Source organism: Meriones unguiculatus, chromosome 20, assembly GCF_030254825.1.
Source record: "Meriones unguiculatus strain TT.TT164.6M chromosome 20, Bangor_MerUng_6.1, whole genome shotgun sequence".
NCBI classification, from domain to species: domain Eukaryota; kingdom Metazoa; phylum Chordata; class Mammalia; order Rodentia; family Muridae; genus Meriones; species Meriones unguiculatus.
This window is the reverse complement of record NC_083367.1, coordinates 60,458,866-60,484,948: the sequence shown is the minus strand read 5'-3', so window position 1 is coordinate 60,484,948 and position 26,083 is coordinate 60,458,866. Positions and strand designations below refer to the sequence as shown.

Genomic DNA, 26,083 nt, shown 5'->3' with positions numbered 1-26,083 from the left:
TGACAGTGACCTTGATGGCACTGTTCTGGGTCAGCCACCTTGCCATTCCCTAGCTTGGTGGATGGCACAGAGCAGGTAATAAACACGTTGGCTAAATTTATATTCTTCATAATAGATTCAGTGAAAATTATGGCAAAAGAAAATATTTGTTACACTGGATTTTATTAATATTTATCGGTTTGGAGTACTTATTCTGCCCTGGAAGTTTAAAAACCTATTTCATATCTTCTCTTAAAACAATGATTTTTGATGCAAATCTCTTGAGATTGAAATTCTACATCTCAAAAAATTAAAAAGTCATGAAACCTGAAAAATGCTTGATGTCCTTTAACAGTACAAGAATTTGATAAATACTTTTGATTTCTATTCCTGAGGGCATATAAGGAACCTTTATTCTGAAGCTGTGTTTGCTAGAACTGGGAACCTCCCATGCTCCTCTAGAACAAAACATTTGTTGTACTGTTTTTCTTTTCTTTTTTTTTTTTTCCAATTCCTTGCTCTTTAGACTGTTGTTTAAAATCTTTTTTTTTTTTTAATGTGTTGCCAAGTAGAAAAGTGATAGCAAATTCCATGGTGTAGAACGGCCCGCCCTCCTCCCTCCCTCAGCCACACACACATAATGATATCTGCATATGTTCCCATCCTCATCAACAGACTTTTGTTCCTGGACTGAAAAAGACAGCCTCCCACTAAACAAATAAGCTCTCCAAAGGGTGTGTTTTTCTCAGGTTTTCCTGCAAATTAGCATGAATCTCTGCTGTTGTATGGAATGTCACAAGTACTTTTTCCCCCTCAAGAAAAAAAATGTGCAAAAGCCCTGTTCTCTTTCCCAGCCATGATTCGTCTGCCTCTTTGTAAGCCAGTGCCAATGCTTATGGATGTCGTAAGGAAAAGGCTCATTTGAAAAAGCAGCTCAGCAAGTTGAGCCTACCCACTAACACTGTCCTTTAGTGAAGAAGAAGGACTTACATTGAGCACTCAAATATTACCAAAGCTATATTTTCAGAGTGAAATATGAAATAAGAGCAATGTGTAAGGAATTCCTAGGTCTGTTATCTAACAGGATGTTCCCTAATAAATGCTTAGAGAGCCACGTTTATACTTTTGAGAACTTGGCATCTGCCCTGAATATGTCTTGAAGCCCACTGTCTTTCCTCTTTAATTTCAGTTTGTTTGGTTTAATGATAGCTACTGAACATAAATGCCAAATTACGATGGCACTTTCCAGCTGTGTGTGGAACTTTATATTTTAAGTACCAATTTGTGAAGAAAGAATGCTTCCAGCTCAGTTCTCATCAGCATTAGAGGTTTCAGCAATTGCCAATTATTTTTCTAAATTACCTATTTTAATTAAGTAAAATATTGTGAATTTAAGATTATGAAGTGTTCAAGCATTATTTCATCTTTAACTAATTAGTTAGAAAAAGGAAATATGTATGGGAACCTTGCAGGGATATTCGTAGATTGAAATGCCCCCCCCCGGGGGGGGGCTTCAAGGCCTTAGTTTAAGGAAAGTAGTAAAACCTCTTCCTAAGGGAAGAGACCTGTGGGGTCTCTGCAGAAGATGGCCTGAACTCGACATTGGTTCTAGTATAATGTACATGGTTTCCATAGTAGGTACTTAGGATGGTAATGTCCACTTGGCCATCTGAACTTATCCAAGCTCCTCAGGGGCATTACCAGAGTACTGGTGTCTTGGGCCTATTCCCTGAACTAGATCCATGCCTACACCGAATTGCACCTGCAGACATGACTGACATCAGGCCTCACCTTTTGAAATTGCCACCCCTACCTTGATAGTGGGCCAGCGTCGTGATCCTCGCAGGATCACATATAGAAATAAGCACAGCTGAGGAAGCCAACCCCAAATTCATCTGCAGGAAGGCATCCAGCATCATTGTCAACTGATTCCAACAACACAATTTTGAAAACTATCCTTTCAGTGCATACTCCAACAGCAACAGTGTTGCTTCCAGGCAGAAGTCACAACCATCTTTCGGCAGCATGGCCCTTGGCATTTCTCCTCATGATTGTGGCATGTTATTAGTGCTTAGGTCCGTGTGAGACACAGGTCAGGCGGGAATTCGGGGCCATGGCAGCAAGCAGCAGCACCCACAGTCTAGTGATATAAACAGTCAATCTTAATGGGGTTGTTAGAGGACGATAAAGGAAAAGAAAAACAGTTTGTGACATTTATGGACACATTTCTGCTTAGAATAACTGCGTGTGTACTTAGATGTTGGCTAGAAATTCTCTGTTGTGAGCAAAGGCTGTCTTGATTTTTTCTCTTCAGACTGAGAAAAGTGTAATCAGAAGTCTCTATGCCTGTGGCCACGGCAGGTGTGGTTGACAGTCCCTTTTCTGCAGCTGAAAGTTGCGAGGTCAGGGGAGAGAAAAGAGCCCTTCAAGGCCCCTTTATTCCTTCTATTGTTTCTTTCATTCATCCACGTGATTCTGGAAATCCACATGGAATGAGCTGATACGTATTTTAACTGAAACGCTACTTTAGTTGTTTTCCAATCTATTCAGCAAGCAATTTTAGGCAATATGTTTTAAAATACAAAAATAATGAATTTTGTCATTGTTCCCAATGTAATCATACGACTTCTTGGAGTTTCTAAAGAGGGAATCTTTTACATCGTTTAGATCAGTGGCACTTGACAATTTGAAGCATCCAAAATGATATAGGCAAACTGGATGGATGGCCCAATTACATGCAATGGAAGTCAATAAAGATAAACGCAAGCCACTGTCTTGAACAGTTATAATCCCGTAAATAAAAGATAAGAAAGAAAACCAATTAGACTTTAGCATGGTAAAAAAGACGAAGAGGTTTTGATGAGTGAAAACTGAGTACAGTCAGGGAAAATAGCCGATCGTTTTTGTGGCTTAGCAACACAATTGCTGAGTGTAAGATGCATGGAGTTAACCCCCCCTCAGTCTGAGCATTCTCAGCTGCACCATGGGGCTTTACAGGCCAAGCACAACCTGGACAGATGATGTGAATGATTCCAAGCAATGGTCAGAAGACAAAGAACACAGGCCTACACAGGGAGACAATGTGACTTTGCACCAATGGTACTGTTGCCCCAAAAGAAGATGAGCATTTGAGAGCATGTGTAGAAGGAACATCTTGATGTTGACTCTACCACATCCTTTCTGGGATGCCTAGATCCAGGACAACCTAAATGGCAGGACCTTTAGCAGTCAGCCCTCACATGACCTCCTTTGAGTAGCCTTGTGGGAGGAGAGGAGCCAGAGGGAAACTATGACAGATAGAATGGCATTGTGGCCAAAGGTTCTTTAGGCTCTCTGTGGTCATCCTTCACCAGGGCCATAGTGGGACCATTGAGAAAAAGATCAACACATAAAAATTTAGCTTAAATGCCAAGTCTGTCCAGGCAGCTCAGAGTAGTGCTCTGATGGTTCTTCTAGAAAGTTTGGGGACTCCCTACCTTCTTGCAACATGTCACACTCAGAAGGAGGCTGTCTGAGCAACCTTTACACCAGAACTAATCTAGCCATGGTTGTTCACCAGATCCCACATCTGGACCCATGTCTTGGTCATATGCCGTCCAGCCACTTTCTCGAATAAATATTCAGAGTGCCCTGTCAAACTGAGTTCTAGATGAACAGTAAATGTTATGTTTTAGTATATGTCATGCACACTTTGAGGTTTTATTGTAAAACATTTTTGTCATTTTTCTTTTTTTTTTTCTTTTTGTCTTTTTAGTAGTGTTGGGATTGAATTCAGAGCCTTGCGTGTATAGACAAGCTATCTACCAGTGAAGTACAGCTTCTGCCATTGCTATTTATTCTTGCCTTATGGGTAACTGACACCTGTTCTTTATGTGTCAACCACAGGAATAAACACATACCTTGCATGGCCATGACCTGTGTCCTACAGTCCAACGTGTGAAATGCTACTGTTCTCAACAAATAAGGCCCAAACCTTGCTAGAAGCTAGGTTCGTGGATGCTGACTGTCCTGGAAGAAGCTCGCATACACGTGTGTGTGTGTGTGTGTGTGTGTGTGTGTGTGTGTGTGCATGGTGTCACTGGGGCTGTAACGTGCTCCGTAACCCTGTCTCCTCTGCTCCCCAGCCAGTGTCCTGGCAGCTGCACTGGAGGCGGGAATGCACACTTTGCCCTGGTGCCGCTCTGCCCGACCATGCCTGTCTCCTGTGTCTTCTCCACTTCATTGCACTTATTGATTAGCTCCCTCCACTGCCCAGGGGAGCAGTCTGGACCCTGACTGGACCATAGCCTTTGTTGTAGTTGCTGCAAACGTTAGGTATTAGTGAAGGAGGGAGTGTGGGATGCACAGCCACTGTCCTACCAAAGATGCCCCTGCCCCTCCTCCAACAGCACAGAACGGTCATAGAAGCTCAGGAAACCACGATCGTTCCTAATAAAAAGATGCAAGCAAACTCTTTACTTGTGCAGGCCACTACATAAACCACAGCTCTCAGCTTAGGGCATCCCATCGGTCCCTGTGTTCTGTCACTCATGGTCTGGGCCCCTTTGGATTTTGCCTCATCAGCTCTTCCTGAGTGTCAAATGATGCATGGAAATGGGACCAGCGGAGTAGCCTTTGCTCCTTGGTTGACAACTAATGGATATTAGCAGCCAGCAAGAGTGGCCTGGTAGCTCACAGAAACAATTACAGTCTCTAGAAAGGACTGGACAAAACATTCAGTGAGTATTCACACCTGTACCTTCATGGATACCCTCTGGGTTCCTCATCTGTACACAACAGTATCTGTAAAAGTATAAGTGTAAATACTCACTGTTTTGTACTCTTTCTATACTCCGCATAACATCTCAAAGAAAAACCTGAAGCCCCAGAGCCCACAAAATGGCGATGTCCTAGCTGGCTTCAGCCTGTGCCCCCTCTCCACAGGAGGGTGAAACAGAGGCTGTGTGGGAGCAGCTAGAATGGAGCAGAGACATCCACAGGAGCCAGTCAGAGGGGGAGGGTTTCAGTAACTGCCTGCTTGGCTGACCTGGACTGCTAAGCCCTTTCCACCCATCATTACTTGTACCTTCCTACCAGAATGAGCTGTTTGAGCCCACGAACCCTTAAAGATCAAAGCCTCCATTTTTATGCAAATAGCCAAGAGCCATAAAACCCGAAAGAGAGGAGTCTGGAATATAAATTACAACTGGAAGTGTGTCTGTGAAAGGTACTGGAAGCCCCTTTGTTCTTCAGAATTTAAACTCCTGGCAATGACAACTTTTTAAACTTGTGTTTAAAATTGTATTTAAATGAGGAGAGGCAACAACAACAGGAACCCCGAATCTTGTTTCAAATCTAAGGCATCATAGCATTAAGGTGAACTAAATATGTAATTCCGAATTACATCTTATTGGGAAGTAATGCCACATGGATGTGCAAGCACTCGCTTAAGGACAGCAGACCCAGCCTTGGGGGCCAGAGCAGGAACCTGTCTCCGTGTTTAGCTTAGAAGCCCCTTTTGCAGTCACAACAGAGTGGTGAACGAGGGAAATGAATCCAGCTCCTTGAACACTCTGTGTTGCTAAGAGGCAAAACATCCCATGGCAAAGAAGCCACTTTAAATGCCATGAGGCTTCAAAGGACAGAAAACTGGGGTGCACTCACACATCCGACCTCTGTGTGACCTCAGGCAACTTAGCAAACGTCTCTGAGCCTCTTTAGTCATTGTGCTGTGGTGAGGGTATCATGGTAGGTTTTTTCTCTTTGTGTGCCTGTATGCTGCGTGTGTTCATGTGGCGTGAGTCCGAGTGCAGGCATCAGAGGACAAGTGCATGTGTTACTCTCACCTGTGCTTTTGTTTGAGACCTTGTCTTCTTGTTTGCCACTGTGTTCAGCAAGCTAGCTGGACCACCAGCTTTCATGTGCTATTCCCTCTCTGCCTCTCCTTTCCCCTCATCTTGCTGAGGCCATAGGAGCAGGTTGCCATGCTCAGCCCTTCCACAGAGCTGTTGCCCCGGCCCAGGATACATTTCCTAAGGAGGGTTTAGCTTTCACACCTCTCTGGCACTTGGGTGGGGTTTTACATGACATTATTTTCTCGATGAAAAATTAAGAACTTGATGTACCCAAAGAAGAAGCTGCTGGCACTCACTGTAATTGCATCTGCATGGCTTTGTTTTTTGTTTTGTGTTTTGTTTTAAGAAAATTTATGTTGAATGTATACAGAAAGATGCTGGACTTCATTCATGCTATAGATCTCTGTCCTTCCTCCACACTCCCTCAGCCCTGTGGTCAGTGTTTAACACAATAAGCATTCTCTTAAGTTCTTTCCATAAATTACCTTATTTGCTTTTGTAAGGTCAGTGGTGACACTGATCAAATTATTCAGCCTCCCAAGGTTTTTCTGCAAAACCAAGAGTATTAACTGTTCTCTGTAGTCGCTTCATCAGCAATATTCTAAAGGAATGCTCAAGTAAGTGGAAGGATTCCAGAGACGAAAAATCTTAGGGTTTTCCTGGCAGCATTGAATACTTCCCTCCCTCTTCTGGTGGCTCCTTCCTTGCTGTGGTCTATCACAGAGGTTTCTACTCTGCCTTTTGCCGCTTCTTTCAGAGCAGGACCCTGCTTGGTCCTGCAGGGTGTTGGTGGGGCCTTTATACATCTTTAATTATTTCTCATGGCAACTGTGTCTAACCATTATTAGATTAAGAGACACAAAGAAATCACTGTGCGTACATGAGTCTTCTGCTTATCATTGCCAGGACTGAGCAGCACTGTAATCTGACGAGATTTTTGACGTTGCCAGCATCACCACTTCCAGAAAACTTACTAAAGATTATGCAGCCATTTTAATCACCAGGAAACTAAAAATTAATAATAATCGGGAAACTAGCATGAAAAAAATATCTGTTCGTAACAAAAATACATCTTCAAGACTGACCAGACTAATAACACCCAACTCAGCATAGTCTGCATCTATGCCACCTTATCGAGTGTGTCTAAGATATTTAATTCACCACAGAACCAGCACCAATATATTTGTATTCATCTTCATACAGTTTCACAAGTCACCAGGACTTAAAATAATGAAGGGCCTGACCTGCAGGTGAATAATTTCGTTTTTTCTACTTCATATACTATATTCAGGAAAATACCTTGATTAATTAATAAATGGCAATGCTTTGTACTGAATTTTAACAAAATAGCTGTTTTTTTAGAAGCTTGAATTGCCACACACACAGTATTGACATCACGTAGGAAAGTTGGGCATTTTAATGATTAAGTTAAACAGTTATTTTGCCCATAACTCAATTCTCCTTCCAGTTTTCCAACCCCAATTCAGAGTCACTGAACCTGAAAGCCGCTGGGAAGAATCTACGTGCTCAGCTTAATTTCCCCTCAGTGCCTACAGGAACGAACTTCCCTCCTTGGAGGAATTCCCACCACAATCCCTATTTTATTTTCCTCCCCTCCCCTGATTAAGCACCTGAGCACCCAGCCAAGGCTCATCTTCCTGGAGACCATCTTGTTTCTCCACCAGCACTCTGTGAAGATGAAGTCAGAGCCGACCTTATAGCTGAAAACAATCTAAATGGGACCCTGAGGATGGGTCTTTCAGATCAGCCATGTCTTACAACCAATAGCACACGTTATGTTTTGCATGTTGATGTCTTGGGATTTCAAGTCATCCAGATTTTGTTCTGACTCTTCTAACCTTATTTCCTTCATCCTTGCTGTTGGGTCAGAATCTCGCACACCCATGAATGAAATTACCCTTTCCATTTCTCCTACTCATGCCATACTAGCACTCCTTTTTCAATTGTTTCTTTTAGTTTTTAAGATTACAATATAATTACATCATTCCTTGTGTGATTATAATATAATTACACCATTCCCCATCCTTTCCTCCTTCCAAACCTCCCTATACCCGCACTTGCTCTCTTCTTCATTAATCATTGTTCCATGCAGATATGCATATGTGTATGCTATATAGTCCTAAATATAACGTACTTAATATATAATGTTACTTGCATTGTATGTTTTCAGGGCTGACCAACTATTTGGTATTGGATAACCAATCAGTGTACTTTTCGCTAGGGAAGACTCTCCAGCTCTCAGAGTTCCTTAGTTGCCTACAGTTTTTCTTCTAGGCTTGAGGCCTTCTGAGCTTCAGCCCTCTACCCTGCACCCAGTCAACATGTCTGTTGTTGTTGTCCCTGTTCAGCTCATAATGAGGCAGCCATGTTGGGGAGAGTTAATGGGTGAAGTTAGGAGATACAATCTCAGAGCAAATTCACAGATCCTCTGGCTCTTACAATCTTTCCACCCCCTCTTCCGCAATGGCCCCTGAGCCTTACACAGGAGTGTTTTATAGATGTGTCTGTGGGGACTGGATTCCACAGCTCTGAAACTTGATTGGTTGTGGTTTTCTGTAATGGTCTTTGTCTGTTGCAAAGAGAAGTTTCTTTGATAGGGAAGACGATTGCACTTACCTGCAAGTATAAGGAGGATTATTTAGAATGTAGTTAGGGATTATGCTGGTTTAGTCTCTTTTAGTGAAAAACTTTAGGATTATCACTTTCAGTTTTTCATGCAGTAGCTATACTATTTCTGGGTTTTTTTATTTTTCTTTTTTTGACATTTTTTTTTTCAGTTAATGCAGTCCCTTATGGAACATTGCCTGTTGAGATATACAGATAAACTCATCTACAAAAACAGAATAGATTCCTTCCTATGGGTCTATAAATGTAACTAGTTCACTAACAACAATATCATAGTCTACGTTTTATATGTATGTGTGTATTTTGTAGATTTGTGTAAATACATCAGAACAAAACCATCTTAAAAATAGGATTCTTTAGAATAGACGTTAGTGTCTGCCCCGCCCATCAGGGCTCTCACAGCTAAGAGTTTGGTTAGCAAGGTCAGCATCTGATTTGCAGATCTTGTGTGTCCTCTAGCACCAGGTGAGTGAGATGGCTCTGTAACTGGTGGCTGGTGCTGCCTGACATTCCAGTAGAAGTCACTGAGAGCTACATGGGACTCAAGACCCAAGCACTACTATATTGGAACTCAGAAAGCAATTAAAACAGTAGACAGGTGTTTTCTTCGGCCATAACAATCATATCTCCTCTAGCATTAGCATGAAATTATAAGTCAGGGTCTTCTGAGTGCAACAGGCTGGTGTGCACCTGCTGGAGAGTGTGTACCCAGGAGGGTCAAGTGCAAGCCCTTGGAAGAAATGCAGAGCTCCATCAAGAGTAAACATCTCTCAGCAGCTGTGTGTGAGGCCTGCTGGAATCTGCATCACATGGGTTGATCTGGAGGGAAAGCTGGGGGGACACTGGCCAGCTGCTGAAGTCCAGCCCAGACAAGAGAGCTATATCCTGGCAGGTGGTGACCTACAAAAGGGAACTCTGCTGGGAAAGGGCAGTTAGGAAGAAGTGAAGGGTGATGCTGGAAATCCAGCCTTGTTTTCATTGTGGCTCCAGATATATTCAGACCTTAACAGGACCGTGGTTCTCAATCCTGACTGCATGTTGAAGTCACATGGAAAATATTCAAAGTTCTATCACTGACTTTTGTTCCCACTTGTGCAGTAACCCCAATCCCCCCCTTCAAATGCCTCCCGATGATCCAATTCACATGGGTTCACAACACAGTCCTTTCAGCTCCTGTTCAGCTTCTGCCAATCCCCAACTCTTCTGCTCTCTCTAGTCACACAAGAGAGGAGACTCCAAGGAGTGTGCAGTGCTGAACTCCGAAGGTCCAAAGGTCATGCTACCAGGGCTGAGGCTCTCCCAGTGCCCAGCCCACAGACATTGGGGTTGCCATCTGAAGCTGAGCCTGCCACGGACATTGGCAAAGCCTCCTGAGTGTTGCTAAGGTGCCTCCTCTAGGCTAAGTTCCTTCAGGCAGCAGGACCAAGGCTGGGCAAGGTGCCTGGTGCCAGACCCCAGCACTGGTGAGAGTTAGATAGAAGCCAAGGTTCTGTCAGAGCAGGGCCTCTAACACAAACACTGAAACCAGAGTTTCAAAAGCAGTGAAGATGGAGACTCACCAGCTGCAGAGAGCCAGAACCACAGCAAGATCCACTGGTAGTTGATGTCAGACTCAGCTGTGACTACATTTCCCTAAGACATGAGCACAAATCTGGCCATGTGAGCAGCACATCAGTGACTCAAACAAGGGGCGTGCGGAATAAGAACTCCACTTCCCTTCTGTGAAATAACTGGGTCTATCCTGGGTGCACACAGCACTGTGTGGCTAGCAGTTCCCACCCAGGGATTTTCAGCCATGTCTACACTCCTTTCTCATTGGCTCTAGTTTTTAGTTGTTTAACTGCTGGGGATTTCAGTGATATAAAAATATTACTCTCTATGCTTTCTAGTTGCTGTTATACTGAACTTCACTTTTGCATTTATAAATTTAGAACTGAATAGCTCAAAAAAATCCAGTATTATAGTAAATGTTAAATTTTATAAGAGAGTTTATACCAAAATAGATGTGGGCCTTCAGCCTGAATTCCCTTTGGTGTAAGAAGGAACTGTTATTGTAAACTACAAAGGTTGGTAAATAATTACAAAACTAAATTTTCAAAGGAAAAGAGAATTTGTAGCCATGGGCTGTTCTTTGAACTCTCTGCTGCCATATTTGAGTGTTGAGTGGGTGCTGTGACTTATTTCTTAAGTTGCCATGACTGTACGAACACCCTTCCCAGAGGAGCAAAAACTGCTTAAGTGGGCAGTACTTCAGAATGCTACTTCTCATCTTCCTGTCCTCATGCCTAATTGTAAAATTTCAGGCTTAAAAAAAAAAAAAAAAAAAAAAAAAAGTTTGGTTTTACCAAAAAAAAAAAAATCATACAAAATACACATTTATAGAAATAAGTAAGACCATACTGCACAATTGGCAAAAACTGGGTCTCAGTGACAAACAGCATTTGCTTCCATTCGTTCTGGCTCCACAGTAACCTTAATCCTCCAATCCATCCAAACATCCAAATCAAGTGTCACAGCATGGTCTTCACAGCCTCAGCTCCGTTCCTGCTGCTGCTTTGCTTTCCTGCTGCTACACCAGAGAAGAATCGTCCCATGAACTGACCCCACCATCTGTGACTCTCTGAAGCTCCCTGTCTCATTGCCCAGTGTGACTCAGCCTTGACTTCCAGGCAGTGTCCAGGCCTCAGTCTCTGGGCCCCAGGAGTGAGGGCAAGTGGCCCAGCTGCCTGTTTGACTTAGAGATCCACAAAGGCCAGAAAGCAGAGCTGCCCTCAGAGTTCTCAGGACCATGGGGCTGTCGGGACTAAATTACAAAACCCACAGTTAACAAATACCACAGGAGTCAACTTTGCTGGTCCTCTGGTCCACATAGCCCCTGTCTAGCCTGGTGTCCAAACCATAGGAAAGTAGATGGGCCATGTAACCTAGATAAAGGAAACTAGAGTGAGCCTCACTTTACACTGACTGGACTCAAGATATTAACCCTGCTTTCCACAGAGCATTGGAGTGACTTGACAAGCTTAAGGGTGCTCACTCAGAACAAGGACATAAACTCAGAGTGCTGGACAAGGGTTTGCAATGGTGAGCCTTAACAGAAGCTTGACAGCAGAAAGCATGTGTTAAATAAGCCTCTTTGGGGTACCTAACACATGCCAGGGTCCCTAGTTGTTAACAAAGTAAGGATTCCTCGTCCCTAACTCTAAGACCAACTGCCTACTATGTGCTCTGACAAGGGTTTCGAAGTCACACAGAACACTCTGATGGGAGTCTGTAAAATGCCTAGTGGAGGGAAGCTCTGAAGACTGGCTCAGACTTCTACAGATGCACATGAGCGTCACTCCAGGCTGGGGACAGCTGAGAAAGGACACCGAGACAAGGATGGCATGGCCTCGCTCAGAAGCATTGGTTCTCATGTGTCCATTACCCTGGCACAGAGGGGGAAGAAGAAGGAACAGCCACCAGGAACTCCAGGAGAGCTCGGTGGAACCAGGGACTCACATCAAGGTACACTGACAAACAGCTGGCAGCAAGCGACTGTCAATTTGTTCAGCCATCATCTGTGTACTGGTTGCTTAGCAGTGCTGAGCTCCAGAAGTTCCTCCTAAAGAGGACAAAGCCTCAGTCTTATGGATGAGACTTTCCCATATGGGATAGCATACCAGAACTGCAGAACCCTGCAGTCTTAAAGCAACTGCCTTGTGAGGGAGAGCACTGAGGAGTTAGCTAAGGGCAGCAGATAAGGAGCATCGAGTCAGTCCCAGTGACCCCTAGGAATTCAGAGTTCAGGCATCAAGATTTGGTCCATGTCTTAGTCAAGCCAACAGTTGCTGTCATAAAACACCATGACCAAAGCAACTTGGGGAGGAAAGGGTTTGTTTGGTTTGTACTTCCATATCACAGTACATCATCTAAGACAGGAACTCAAGCAGGTTTCTGGCAGCAGGAGTTGATGCAGAGGCCATGGAGGAATCTTGCTTGCTGGTTTGTGCCTCATAGTTTGCTCAGCTGGCTTTCTTAGAGTACCCAGGGCCACCAGCCCAGGCGTGGAACCACCCACAATGGGCTGGGTCCTCCCACATCAATCACCAATTAAGAAAATGCCCTACAGGCTTGCCTAAAGCCCCACATTATGGGGGCATTTTTTCAGCTGAGGTTCCCTCCTCTCAGGTGACTCCAGCTTGTGTTAGGTTGACACAAAGCTGGCCAGCATAGCACAGCAAAGCCCAGCTGATAGGAGAACAGCTGGGGAGAAAATGGGGGAGAAGATGAAGGGGATGTCAGTGCCCCATCAGCTAACTTTTACCAACTCTGGTAAGTCCAGGATGGACTGGGGAAGGAGGGACTACTCTAATACGAAATAAGTTTTCTTATTTGACTTTTTTTTTTTTTTTTTTTTTTACTGGTTTTGCTAACAAACCCCTTTGATTCGATAGAAACACAAACTGAATGTAAAAGAAATGCCTGTGTGGGTAACACCCGGGTGCCTTGGCCATGGTGGCTGGAGGGGGTCCTGGGCATCCCTGCTCTGCCAGGGGCATGTGAGAGCATTTTGTGTTGGTTTCCTCTGCATCTGCCAGGACAACAGTGGCTCTGTCTTTTTCCCGGCTGTCCTCTCTGACTGCTTTGCTTGTTCCATTTGCCCTGCACAACAAGGACAACAACAACAACAACAACAACAAAAATGCAGATTAGAATCAACCATTTATTTCAGCACCAGTGAAAGGATTATTTAGTTAATTGGTATATTGATATCCCCAAACTGCTCACTGTGCCAAGTTATTAAGAATAGGCTGGCGAGGGGCAGATTAAACTTTGGATCACCTGTTCCTTCGGGCAAAACACATCAAGCAAATTGACTGCAACCAAATGTCATATTATTTACATGGCGTGAACAATTTATTTTCTAAAAATGTGCTCTCGACAAAAGATGTGAGTTTGCTCTTAAGCATATAATGGGCCCCACTTAATAGCAAACCTCTCTTATGTGCCCTTCTCTATAATTAAATCATATGGAAAAATGTCACAAAACAAAATAAAATGTATTTATTTCAGCCATATCTTCCCACAGCATGACATGAAATCTGAAAAAAGAATCACTAAGCATTTTTCTGCCATCTGTGCTGGTAGGGGATACGTCTCCAAGCCTGTCACTGTAAAATATTCCATTTCGAATTAAGCATAGTCTTCTTATTACTATCTAGTGTCTGGCTGGAGGAGCACAAAATCAGACAGAATTCCTTAACTGACACAATATTTTTCCCTTCTTACTTGTTATTTTGTAGCAAAGCTAGTCTGCCATAATGCCTTTTTACTGAACTTGCGTGATGCCAAAAGAGAAATCATTACAAAATTTCATTTCTTAAAATCTTCATACCTTTTCATCTGGGAAAAAAAAAAAGTTGCAGTATTTTCCAACAATTAAAACTTGCAGTTTCTCCTAAGCACAGTATGTATCCTTGTGACAATGTGGTCCATGGTGCTGGGCGAGCCTGGAGATCCCGTTCTGTTGCTGTTAGCTTAGGAAACAAGTTCAACATATTTGCCTTTCTAACAGACAAAGCCTAAAGGTTATACTTGGCTGTGGTTGTGGCTAAAATCTACAAATACTTAAAAGGCCTATGTTTTGCTTTGTTTTGTTTTCATTTTTTATGCCATGGTCAGTGAAGCCCTTTTTACAGTTTATTTGTGATACCTGAAAGCCCTGCCCAGTCTTCATGGGCCACTTGTCTGGTTCCGGCAAGTGCCAGGGGCCCAGGTTAAACATCAGGTAGGAAGTATCTTTGATCACTGAGATTCCCTGTGCTGTTGCCTGGCATGCTGTTTTGAGACTCACACATCAGTGATGAGATGGTGCAATTTCAAGCCAAGAGCAGTGGATTCTCCTTCTACTTGTCTATCTTCCTAAGTTCACAGCATTCATGTTAAAAATTCCAAATCCCATCAAATTAAGAAAGTGGGGTTTGCTTGAGAGACATTTCATGTAAAATTGTATCATCTTGGTCATAACTATACAGAAAAGCTATGGTTTTCCCGAAAGTGGAAAAACTGTACGTTAATTTGTCATAGAGTAAAGATCTATGTTCACCTAAGAAATTATATTGATTCTATTCAGAACCCTGAAAAGATGAAACTGTCATAGTTTTTCAAGATCTACTGTTTTAGTTTTTAAAAACATGTTAGCAATATTTTTATTTGATCACACTCACCCCCAATTTGCACACAGTAATTGCATATTTTATGGCAAAAGGTGGTGTTTTATCCTTGCACACACTAAGTCACATTCAAAGCCGGGTCAGCAGGTCTGTCGTGTTGGCCTGTTCACACCTCAGTCATTTCTCCACAGTGAGAGCCGTGACTCCATCTTCAACCATCCCCAGCAAATGAAAACAGTTCTTTCTTCAGCTTGTTTAGTGTGCAGTACTTTGTCATCATCTGTACAGACACTGACTGTGTGGTAAGCCCCAGAGCTCTCTCTTTTGTCACCAGCTCACTGACTATTCACAATTTTTTTCCTACATCCCTTCCATACTCCCAGCCTCCTTATGTACCCTTGATTTCAGCCTCCATGTACTAGCATGATCATGTTATACCAGTTCCATCTCTGTTCTTACACATAGCAGGATTTCATCTTTTTGTAGTTGAATAGTATTTATATGTGTGTGTGTGTGTATGTATGTATGTATATATATAACTTTATATGTCCTATATATAGGTGTTTGAGAATTTCATGTTTTTTGATCATATTTACTCCCTCCTCCAACTCTTCCTAGCTCTATCCCCTCGTCTTAAACCTTTCATCTTTGTGTCCTTTGTTTAATTTTAAGCCCCTCAACACCAAATAGTCTTGGACGTGTGGTTTCCCACTGGAGCTTGATGGACTTACCGTGGGCTGTGCTTCTAGAGAAAACTGACTATTGTCTCTCATCTGTGAATAGTATTTGGTTCTCATATCCCCTCTCCATGCTGGTATTTGGCCTGGCCTGGGCTTTTACAGGTCTTTTGCATTCTGTTAAAACCACTGTGCATTCATATATGCAGCTGCCCTGTTGTGTCTAGACTATACAATTTTCTTGTAGTCATCTACCACCTCTGACTTTTACATTCTTTCTTTCACTCATCCTCAAAAGAGGAAAGGTATAGTCTACATGTTTTATTTAGAGCTGAGAATTCTTTAGTCTTTTATTCTCTGCACCTTGGTCAGTTGTGGGTTTCTATGTAAATCACCATCTACTGTAAATAGAAGCTTCTTTGATGCGGATTGAAGATACATTAATCTATGATTATAATAGTAGGTCATTTTAACTCACTTTAGTTCTATGTAAATTTAGTAGAATAATAATAGTCGGTTCTTCCCTGGGACATAGGACCCATCTAACCAAAGGTTCTTTGGCTCCTATAGAATTTCAGGTATGGGCTTCAGCTTATGGAGCTTAAATCCAATCAGAAAGTGGTTGGGTACTCCTGTGGCGTTCATGCCAATACTGCATCAGTGGACATATCTTGCCGGGCTAGTCATTATTGTAGCTTGTAAGGTTCACAAATGGGTAAGACTGATGATTACTTTTCTTGTCTGGTGTGTGTATAGCACCTTCCTGCTCTACAAAAACTAGCCAGTAGAGATGAAGCTTCTAGATGCCTACCAGCTTGATTTCACCACGTTCTATGACTCAAGTAATGTGATGTAGTCAGCAATAAAATCTTACCATCAATTTCTGGAGAGTCATCAACAGCTTTAGCAATATCCTATAATTTTTGGGGTTCTGTGAGACATTCACAGCTCAACAACTCCAAAAGAAGTATCCCACCCATGGCACTGGGCTTTTTATTTATTAACTTGTGTTATCTAGTGGGTTTATTGTTATCCTGGTATAGGATAACTCTATTTTAACTGTGTGTGTGTGTGTGTGTGTAAGCTTCTACAGTAGGTTTCCATATGACTTTTTCAAAAGGTTTTTAATGTTATTTATTCCTTCCCATATTCCCTCCTCTACCCTGACCTCACCACCCCCACCCCAATTTAACATTTCCTCTTCCATTATTTTCTCTTCACCTTTTATACCACTGTGTTCTGTCTTTACTCCCTTTAAAACCCCTCCCCCATGGCTCCTAAGTAATTATCTGGCCTCTGTGCGTATCTCAAATAAAACACAGGCATCTGAAGATTCAAAGCCAACATCCACAAATGAGAGAAAATGTGACATTTGTCTATCTGGGTCTGGGTGACCTCACTCAGAATGATTGTATCCAGCTGCCTCTATTTACTTTCAAATTTCATAATTTCTTTTTTCTTAATAGCTGAACAATATCCTATCATGAAATATACCACACTTTCACTGTATATTCATCAGTTGATAGATATCTAGATTATTTCCATTTTCTAGCTACTATTAGCAGAGTAACAGTAAACATGGATGAGTAGAATAACATTTTTTAGGTATATTCCCAAGAGTGTTGTAGCTGGAGCACATAGTTGAGCTATTTTTAGATTGCTCAGGAACTTCATAAGGATTTCCATAATGGTCCCACCAGTTCACTCTCCCAGCAATACAGCTAAGTGTTCATCTTGCCCACGTCCACATGAGCATTTGTTGTTGTTTTTTTGTTTGTTTTGTTTGATCTCAGACAATTTGGCTATGGTAAAAAAAAAATCTCATACAAATAATCTCAAATAAAGTAATTTTAATTTGCATTTCTCTAATGACTTAAAGGTTGAACTTTTTTTTAATGTTTCTCTTAGCCATCTGCATTTCATCTTTTGAGAACTCTATTTAATTCCATGCCTCATTTTATAATTAGGTTGTTTGTTGATTTTATTTTGTTTTGTTTTTACTTTCCATTCTGTGGGCTGCCTCTTCACTTGAGTGATGGTATTCTTTGACATATAGAAACTTTAGTTTCGTGAGATCTCAAATTGTTGGTTTTAGTGCCTATGTTACTAGGTTCTTGTTCAGAAAGCCCTTTCTTATACCAATGAGTTGAAAGATATTCTGTACTTTCTCCTCTATTGTTTGGAGTTGGGTTTTTATGCAAGGTGAGAGACAAGGATTAAATTTCATTTTTTTACCTATAGCAATCCACCTTGACCAGCACCATTTGTTGAAGATGCTGTCTTTTCTCCAGTGTGCATATACCATAGTTTCTTCATTCATTCATCATTTGGGGGCAGTTATGAATGGTGCTACCATGAAGGTGGGAATGCAGATGCCTCTTGGAAATGTATAGTTTACTTCCTTTGAGTAAATACCTAGTAGCAGAATTACTAGGTTACACAATTACTCTTTTTAAATTTTCTTTAGTGTGTGCCTCTGTGTGTGTGGGGGTGCATATGCCACACATGTGTACCATGGTACACTCAAAGGACAGCTTTTTCCTTCTGCCATGAGTTCAAACTTAGTCTGTCAGGCTCAAACAAAAGCATTCTCCCGCCAAGCCATCCTGCTGGCCCAACATGTAATTTGTGGGGGAAAGACAGGCTCCATAATAGTTTCTGCAATGGTTGACTAATTTGCATTCCCAACAACAGTGTGTAATAATAACTTAGCTCCCTTGCCGCCTCATTGTCACCAGCCCTTGTTATCCTTTGTCTTCAGCCATTCTGGCTGCCATGAGATGATCTCTCATTGTGGTCTTTATTCCTGTTTCTGTAATGATTAGGATGTTGAATATTCTTTCATTTGCCTTGTGACCGACCACTTTTGAGAACTATCTACTTTTATTACCCCTTTCTGAATCATTATTTAGGGTTGTTTGTTTGCCTTTACCTTTAAATTGAGTTATGTATAGTTTCTACATGGCAACCCTTTGCCACTTCCTTTAAAACCAGCCCCACAATTTTTCTGGTTACTTTTTGACATAACAATTCAAGTTAAATTGACTTGTAAACTATTAAATGAGACATAAAACTTAGCTGTTGTCACTAATAATATCATTAAAACTGTCGTTCTCTTTCCAGTATTGATCTCATAGGTTCCCATATGAACACAGTACTTATTCTTGTGACATTAATTTTATTCATTGATTGTTTCATTTTAACATTCTTTCATAGCCTGCCTCTAAACTTGATCTCAAATGTTCTCTCTTCCTGATTCAGCCCTTGTGACTCCAGACCATGGGTCTGCAGCATTAACATTGGAACTATGATACAGAGAAACAGAGCAGACACATCAATGAAAATTATTGAATGGCTTCCACTTTAAACACTATGCTATCTAAAAAACAAAAACTGAAAATGACTTTGACCACAGTTGACTTAACCTATTGCTCTCATTAGGCCTGCCTGTAATTCCTGGTTCTTACATCTGTATCTGAGGCTAAACTAGGGTTCTCAGTAAGACAGAAAGATACCACCCGCATTGAAAGCACAGATGGACCCATCCCCAGGATCTCCCTTATCCTGGGATCTCTAGTCTCTTTTGTGGTGTGACCACAGGTCAAGGCATCGATCTAGCTGCTGAGAGTGTCCTATAGGGAGAACACTGCTCACCTACACTAAGGACTATTTTAAAGGAATTTTGGAAGAGTTAACTGTTTGCGACTGTGATTCCCCCCCTCTTCCTTGTGTAGAGTACTAGGAATTGTGGCCACACTCTTCTAGCACAAGAGATGAATCAACTTCTAGCCTGCGAGTCTGAAAGCTAACTCACTGATTTTACCAGCTGCAAAAAATGTCAGGATTTTGCTGAAAGCTGTCAGAATGGAAACTAGCACAATTCAGTAGTACATGCACTGGTTTCTCCTTTGTTTGCTGACACAGAAGAGTCCTTGTATGGTTCTGATTTTGTTTTTAGATATTAATTTTTGTCTGTGTGCTCTACTGAGCCCTCTCTTAGCCAAAAGTCATGAGAAGTAGTATTGATTTGAATAAAATGTCAATTCCAGGGTTTTTCTTAATGAGTAAAGCAAGTGTTCATTGAATACACTGCATTCCAGATTGTGTTATGATGACACTAATTGCACTGTATAGGCTCACTTTTGGTCTGTTGCTGTTCTGGTATTGGGGATGGCTTGGCAATGCTGTCTCTGAACACCACTCCCAGAGTCACATATTTGGGGATGGAGGATGGAAAAAACATATGCTTCCTAAACCTAGTAAACACAGGGTGTAAGAAGCCAAAGAGGGAGTGCCTTCGTAAGAGAAGCAATGTCCCAGTCTCCAAATAAGATAAAGGGTCAGGCGTTGAGCAGAGGTGCCAAGCAGACAGGATACACATGCCACGTAGTTTACAATGAGCCGAGCAGGTATAGAATAGCTGTGGAGCTGACCAGAGGCAGGGAAAGTCTTGGGGGACACAGAATTGGCTCCAGTTCCCGCAGCTGCGAACACTGCTCTGTGGGGAGGCCCAGTCCTGGCCTTAGAAGCAGAAATTGTCACATGATCACCTGTTTGGATTATCCAAGATTAGAGACCGGCAGGTGGGGGAAAGGGGAGCAGTGGTAAAAGGACATTTCTAGAATGTGCCGGGGATCTGGCAAGGTGTCCAGAGGAGATATGCAGTTGGGCAAACTGGGTGGGAAGAAGCCTTAAACAGCCAGCCGCCCGCAGGCTTGGTGTTTGAGAGGGCATTGTTGATGGAATGCCAGTGACTGGGCCATGGTAACATCAAAGTGCACATATCTGGAGGTCTGGGGTCCCAAAGTCTAAGATCAGGTTGGCTTCTTGAGGCCTTTCCTGGGCTTACAGATGATCAGTTCCTTGTCTCTCAGTCTCTATGTTTACACCCTCAGTTCTTTATAAAGACCTGAGCCCAACCTATGACCTTATTTTACCTTTGGTAATTCAGCCTCAGGAGTTAGAAGTTAAGGAAGGCTTAGGGTAAATTCAGGAGGTTAGGGACACAGTTCAGCTCCTAACCGGAAGAAGAAGTGGTTGGGTGAGAGTGAGTACAGGGAGCTTGCAGATCAGAACAATGCCAGCGTCCCAGCTGTTTAGCCAGTGTCCAGCCAGCTGGGACAAATGTCAAATGAGAGTTAATGGGAGGTGCAGAGTAGAAGACTTCAGAACAGAGATGCTGGGGGCTTGGGAGACTGCTCACCCTTTCCTTAGGGCTCCCCCATATAGAACATACTAGAGAAGGATTGAAACCATCTGTTCCATGTCACTCCCACACTGTAAAGTGCCAAGTGCTCAAAGTGACCCTTTTCATTTCTGATTTCCCAACCACTTTCAGCCATGAATAGCTGACCTGAGGACAATTCCTGGTCAGACTTTTTCGCCCCCACCCCCAGACCAAGGGTCATGTGCCTGCAGTTTCCTCTAAATACCAGTAGATGGCAAGCTTCCATCCCTGGTGGGTTGACCCACAGGGAGCAGCGCTGACCTTGCCCCTCAAGGACAGATTTAACTATCTTGCCATGGAATCTGAGGCCTGAGGCTAGCTCCTCTCTGCTAATTTATGCTTGTGCCTGATAACTTAGATTGCAAGGATTGAAAACTGGGTCTCCATTTGGCAGCGACTCCCCCATGCATGTCCTTGTGTCCCCCACCTCACACTAATGCCATGATCCAGTCACAGTCTCTCACAGACATTCGCTGCCTCTGGGTTTGTTTTACTTTTCCCAAGATAGATAGATAGATAGATAGATAGATAGATAGATAGATAGATAGATAGATAGATGTTTTGTTTGCTCCATCTTAGACCATTTCGGGGGAACCCAACTTTTGACATCACAACATGAATTCTCATCTACAAATGTGTTAGTCATATTCACACTATTCTAGGATGAGCGTGACTCATGGGCTGCAGGCTACAAACACCTAAACCTTTCCATTCCTCCCCCATCCTCCTGTTCCTTCTCACTTATAGACCACCCTGAGGAGGAATTCCTTACAGCTTTATAGAATAAATCCTAATTCCCAGCCAATCAAGTGAGAAGACAGTAAAGACCTTGCAAAAGTCTCAGAAATTATTAGGCTGCTTTTCTGTGAAACAAAAACACAAAGACTTTTGTATCAACTATCAGCAATACAACTCTTTTAATGTAGTTTTGATGTTTTAAAGGATTAAAAATTTAGTACAAGCCATAACATTTTAAAGCAGAATAGAGTATGTTGGTGGTTGTATTAGGAATCTATGTGATGTCAAGTAATATGATTGAGGACATAGCATTAAATATGATTAATAAAATGGCGTTGAAATGTGGCGCTGACAGTGAAGAACCTCAAAGATGGGGAAAGAAGCTGACCCTTAACAGTGAGGACCAAGAAATGCAACTGAATGGAAGAGGTGCTGTAAGCTAACAGGAGCCAGCATTGGCTGAGGCTAACTCGGGGCAGCCTGTGTCATCGTCGTTCATCACAGACCCTCTCCACTCCCCTCAACAGCTGTTTCTGCTTCTGCCTTAGAGGTGGAACTAAATTCTGAGGTGAAGGAGTTTCCCAAGGACTCATAGTACCCTGGGTCTTCAGCAAAGAATGGGGTGTCCAGTCTACCCCCAATGCCACATTAATAATAGCATAATTGTGGCTCTTCAACAGTGAAAAGGTTCAGAATTGATCTAGAAGCATGACATATTTCTCCTCAGTTCCTCACAAGAGGGACTAAGCCCCTCCAGGCCAGCATGGGCCAGCTGGCAGTGGTAAAGCAATGGATGCCTATGGAGGACTAAAGAAAAACATGCAGATTTCTTCTTGGCAGAGTGGGAGCCTGCAGGTTTGGAGTTCCTCATTGAACCTAGTCTATCGCTAGCAGAGATGGGTCTCCATTGTCCTGCCCCAAGATTGTAAGAAAGTCAACTTGCCCACTTGGGTGTGGGGCCATTTTCCATCACAACCCTGCCATGGATTTATTTTTATATCAAAATAAGTAAGAAGCCCATCAACTTGGCACACGCTTAGTGTGCCTGGCATGTGAGGGCCCTGTCTGCCCTTGATCTTCTCCATAGCCAGGGCCCAATAAGTATGCAAATTGCACAACTGTCTTCTAAACATAGTAATGCCCTTCACTAGACTCCCAGGAAACCCTGATTAAGCTATAGTCATTATTTTAAGACAAGGCATACGAGTTTGGTAAGCACTAAAGATTGACAACTAGCTTTTTAAAGTGTCAAATTTAAAGCCAGCTTTGTAAATTTGCAGTGAACCCTGCACCTCTGCCCACACAGTGGGCTGACCTTCATTCCAGATGCAGTTCTCCAAATGGAAGCTACCAAAAAAATAAAATAAGAAAAATAAACGGAACTTTGTTATTCTGAGTTACAAGAAATTCTGTTTTGCTTAGATAGCAGGATAAATAGCATGGCACCTCAGAAAAAGCCTCTTTGACCAGATCATGGAGGGACTTTTAAACTGCATACATACACATGCACGCGTGCGCGCATACACTCAATACTTCTGAAACTCTTTGCAACAGCTATTTTTGTTTTGTCTAAGAGGTGGAACTGAAGTGAGTTTTCCAAGGAGAAATATGCACAGCACTGCTGATAGTACGGCACCTTGCTTCCTTCTCTAAGGCTGAAACATACGAGGTTTTCCATGGGAGTCAGGCAAGCTCTGAATTTGAGAAAAGCAAGTACAGGGTTCAGGACAAAACTCTGTCACCGGAACTCTGTGATCTCTAAAAAAATCCCAATTTATTTTACCTCAGTTCCTAATTTGTGAAACAATTACACTTTAATATAATTATAAATTTGACCAGACGGTTTTAATTCTAGGAATACAACTTAAAAAACAAAGACAGGAGACTCACGTGCTTAGCTGTTTTAACCTGTTTTTACCAATAGTGAAAACAGAAATAAGTTACTTACTCACTAATGTAGATATGGTTAGGTAGGAATTATGTTTTGCTCTAATGAAGAAAGATTGTTAGCATTTAAGTGGGTGAAAAGCAGTTAAAATTAGGATAAAAACCATCTTGATAAAATTCAGTAAAAAAAAAAAAAAAGTAGGTGCTAGGACATACATAATAAAATCTTACCACTGGGAGTATGTATTTGTGAGTATTTTAAACACATGCAGAGGTATGTAAATATAAATAGCAAAAATGGCTATTTCTGAATTTTGTTTTTTTTTAAATTTGATTATATAATCATGAAAGATAACTTATTTTGAAAATAAAAATAATGAATTAGCCTCGCTTATCTCTAAATTTCTGTACAGTTCAGCAAACATTTTCAAAAATGGCATTTCCCAAAAGCAGTGATTCCTCAGAACAGAATCATGTTACCTTACCAAGCCAGGCAGAACCCCAGATCAGCGTTCAGGGTCAAAGCTACAGTAGCTCACTTTAGAAGCCATAGTGTGGTTGTTTACCTTAGTGACATGATGAGGACCAAGAAATGCAACTGAATGGAAGAGGTGCTGTAAGCTAACAGGAGCCAGCATTGGCTGAGGCTTCACCCTAACCAGGCAAAGGGCCGGGGCTGAGGCAGTGGGTGGGGCTCAGTGGTGTACTGGTCACTGTCTTGTGGGAAGCTCTGGACAGGGGCTGGCAGCTCAGTGTGTGGTGTGTACCGTCTTGTGGGAGGCTCTAGTTTCAACCCCCCGTACCACTGCCAGTGGCATTTCTCTCCCCACATGCTGCAAATGAATCTTACCTCGAGGCCTCCAAAACCAAGTGTATCATCAGCTTCTCAACTCATCCAGATGGCATGGCTCTCAGGACTATGTGCCAACGGGATGCTTATGATGCAGACGAACTATACAAAATAATCAAGGAAGAAAACACAAGATTCAGGAACTCCTCCGCCGCCCATACATCCTATTTCAAGTGACTGTTCCCCTGGAAGTGATTTCTTATGCAGAATGCCCTTCCACTGTAACTGTAGCAGATCCAGTTGGTTTTCAGCCTGTGACACTGGAGCCAGCAAGTCTGCAGTTCTAGATATGGCTCTTAAAGCCACGAGTCCCAGATGCCTGGACACAGGACAGTGCCGTCTTAAGTGGATGTTTCTGCTTTTTGCTGTTGGTAGAATAAATAGAGAAATAGTGCAGAAGATCGTCGTCCACTTTGCTGCGTTCAGGCAAACCACACAGAGCCATCGCTAGCGTAAAGGGTCTCTGTTTTAGGGACCATGTCTGCAGAGTCCAAGCCTCCTTCTGGACTTGCCAATCATCACTCTCATTAATTGATTTCTGTATTCAAAATTAAACCTCTCCTAAGAGCCCCTTTCCTCGTCTTTATTACATGGAATTACCCCATGCCCTCAGCCTGTTTCCTGATTTGGGAGGCTAGATCTCGGGAAGGGATGCTACCATCTTTGGTGGAAGGTGCACTAAATATGCTTTCTGCCTGCTTGAGACCTGTTCTTTCTGAGAGAAATGGGTTTGAGCTTGTGTGAGGTGAGCGTGATCAGCTACCATGGGGGGAGGTGGGAGACGTCATCTGGTTGGATAAGACCAGACAGACTCTTTCCAGCTCAGCTGTGCTGCAGAACAAGCCCAGGATTTAGACACAGGCATTGTGTCCTTGAGCTGTCTTACAGGCAGCGACTGCCTTTAAAGTCAGGGCCTGGGAGAAGGCCACCACTCATTAGGACTGAGGTAATGGCCATCATGGTGGGAGGCTCAGAGGGCTCCCAGCAGCCACAGGCCTATGTAAATGATGCTAGGAATTAGATGAACCACTGCAGCAGTAGGTCCTGGGGAGCAAGTAAGCACTGAGTGCCTCAGAGTATGTACATTGCAGGTTAGGCCAGAGCTTCCTGAGACACGGCCCATGGTGCTCTCAAATATAAAGGAGCATTGAGCCACAGAGCAGCTAAACAACACCCAGTCAGGAAGTGGAACTTGCCTCCCATGCACTCTGCCTCCATGGGCAGATCCTGGCACTCTTCAGTAACAACACTGCACACAGCTTCAGGGCCAGAGTGGAAAAGAGTATAAATGGGCCTTTTAGACCTTGGATTTCCAAAGTCTGTTACTGGAATAATTTCTGACATAAACCAGAGTGTGTCTCTGCTCTCTGGTTCATGGTCCTGGTAAAAGGTCTATTTTCTTTATCTCTGAATAGTTATCTAATTCAGAGGTCAGAGCATCTAAGTCAAAGTAACCTTATTCAAAGAAATAACAAAACTTGATTAGGTCAGTTAAAATTGGTGGTGAAATGTCATGTGTCCCCCTTCCCCTGCCTGTGCTTCCTTTGCTCAGTCCTCAGGAGCCATGCACAGCCCCACTTCTCCCCCAGGCAGCCCTCCCTTGTCTGGACTCAAGGGCCAACATGCCCATGCTGTCATGCTTCTGCAAAAGCTGTTATGACCTCTGGTTTAATTCCAAACATATAAAACCTTCCTATTTCTAAATTAGTGGCAACTTGCCCATTAATAGAGACCATAGACTAACAGAGAGGCAAAAGGAAATGCTCATCCACACAGCAGAAAACATCCAATCCAAGCCCTGCTTTGTTTTTTGTTGTTGTATTCTGTTTTGTTGACATTTGTGAATTATAATTTACAGCATCAGTTCTTAACCTGTGGTTTCACAGGGGTCACCTAAGACCTTCGGAAAACAGATATTTACATTATGATTCATGACACTAGCAAATTACAGACATGAAGTAGCAACAACAAAAAAAATTATAGTTGGAGGCCGCCACAACATGAAGAAACGAATTAAAAGGTCAACAGCATTAGAAAGGTTGAGAACCACTGATTTTGAGGATGTTTGTTGAATAGTCACCAGATTACAAAAC

At 42.6% G+C, this 26,083-nt stretch overlaps 1 protein-coding gene and 1 long non-coding RNA gene across 2 annotated transcripts in view; one reads left to right on the top strand and one right to left on the bottom strand.

The window, feature by feature from the left end:
* The window catches only part of Pacrg (parkin coregulated), a 439,800-nt gene that overhangs the window by 312,511 nt on the left and 101,206 nt on the right, over positions 1–26,083 (top strand). The window lies entirely within an intron of this gene.
* Positions 12,316–26,083, bottom strand: part of LOC132649552 (uncharacterized) — a 28,363-nt gene continuing 14,595 nt past the window's right edge. Inside the window, exons 5-6 of the long non-coding RNA XR_009588052.1 lie at positions 23,991–24,092; positions 12,316–13,100 (exon numbers count right to left, since the gene is read on the bottom strand). This is a non-coding gene — a long non-coding RNA (uncharacterized LOC132649552). The remainder of the gene's footprint in view (positions 13,101–23,990; positions 24,093–26,083) is intronic.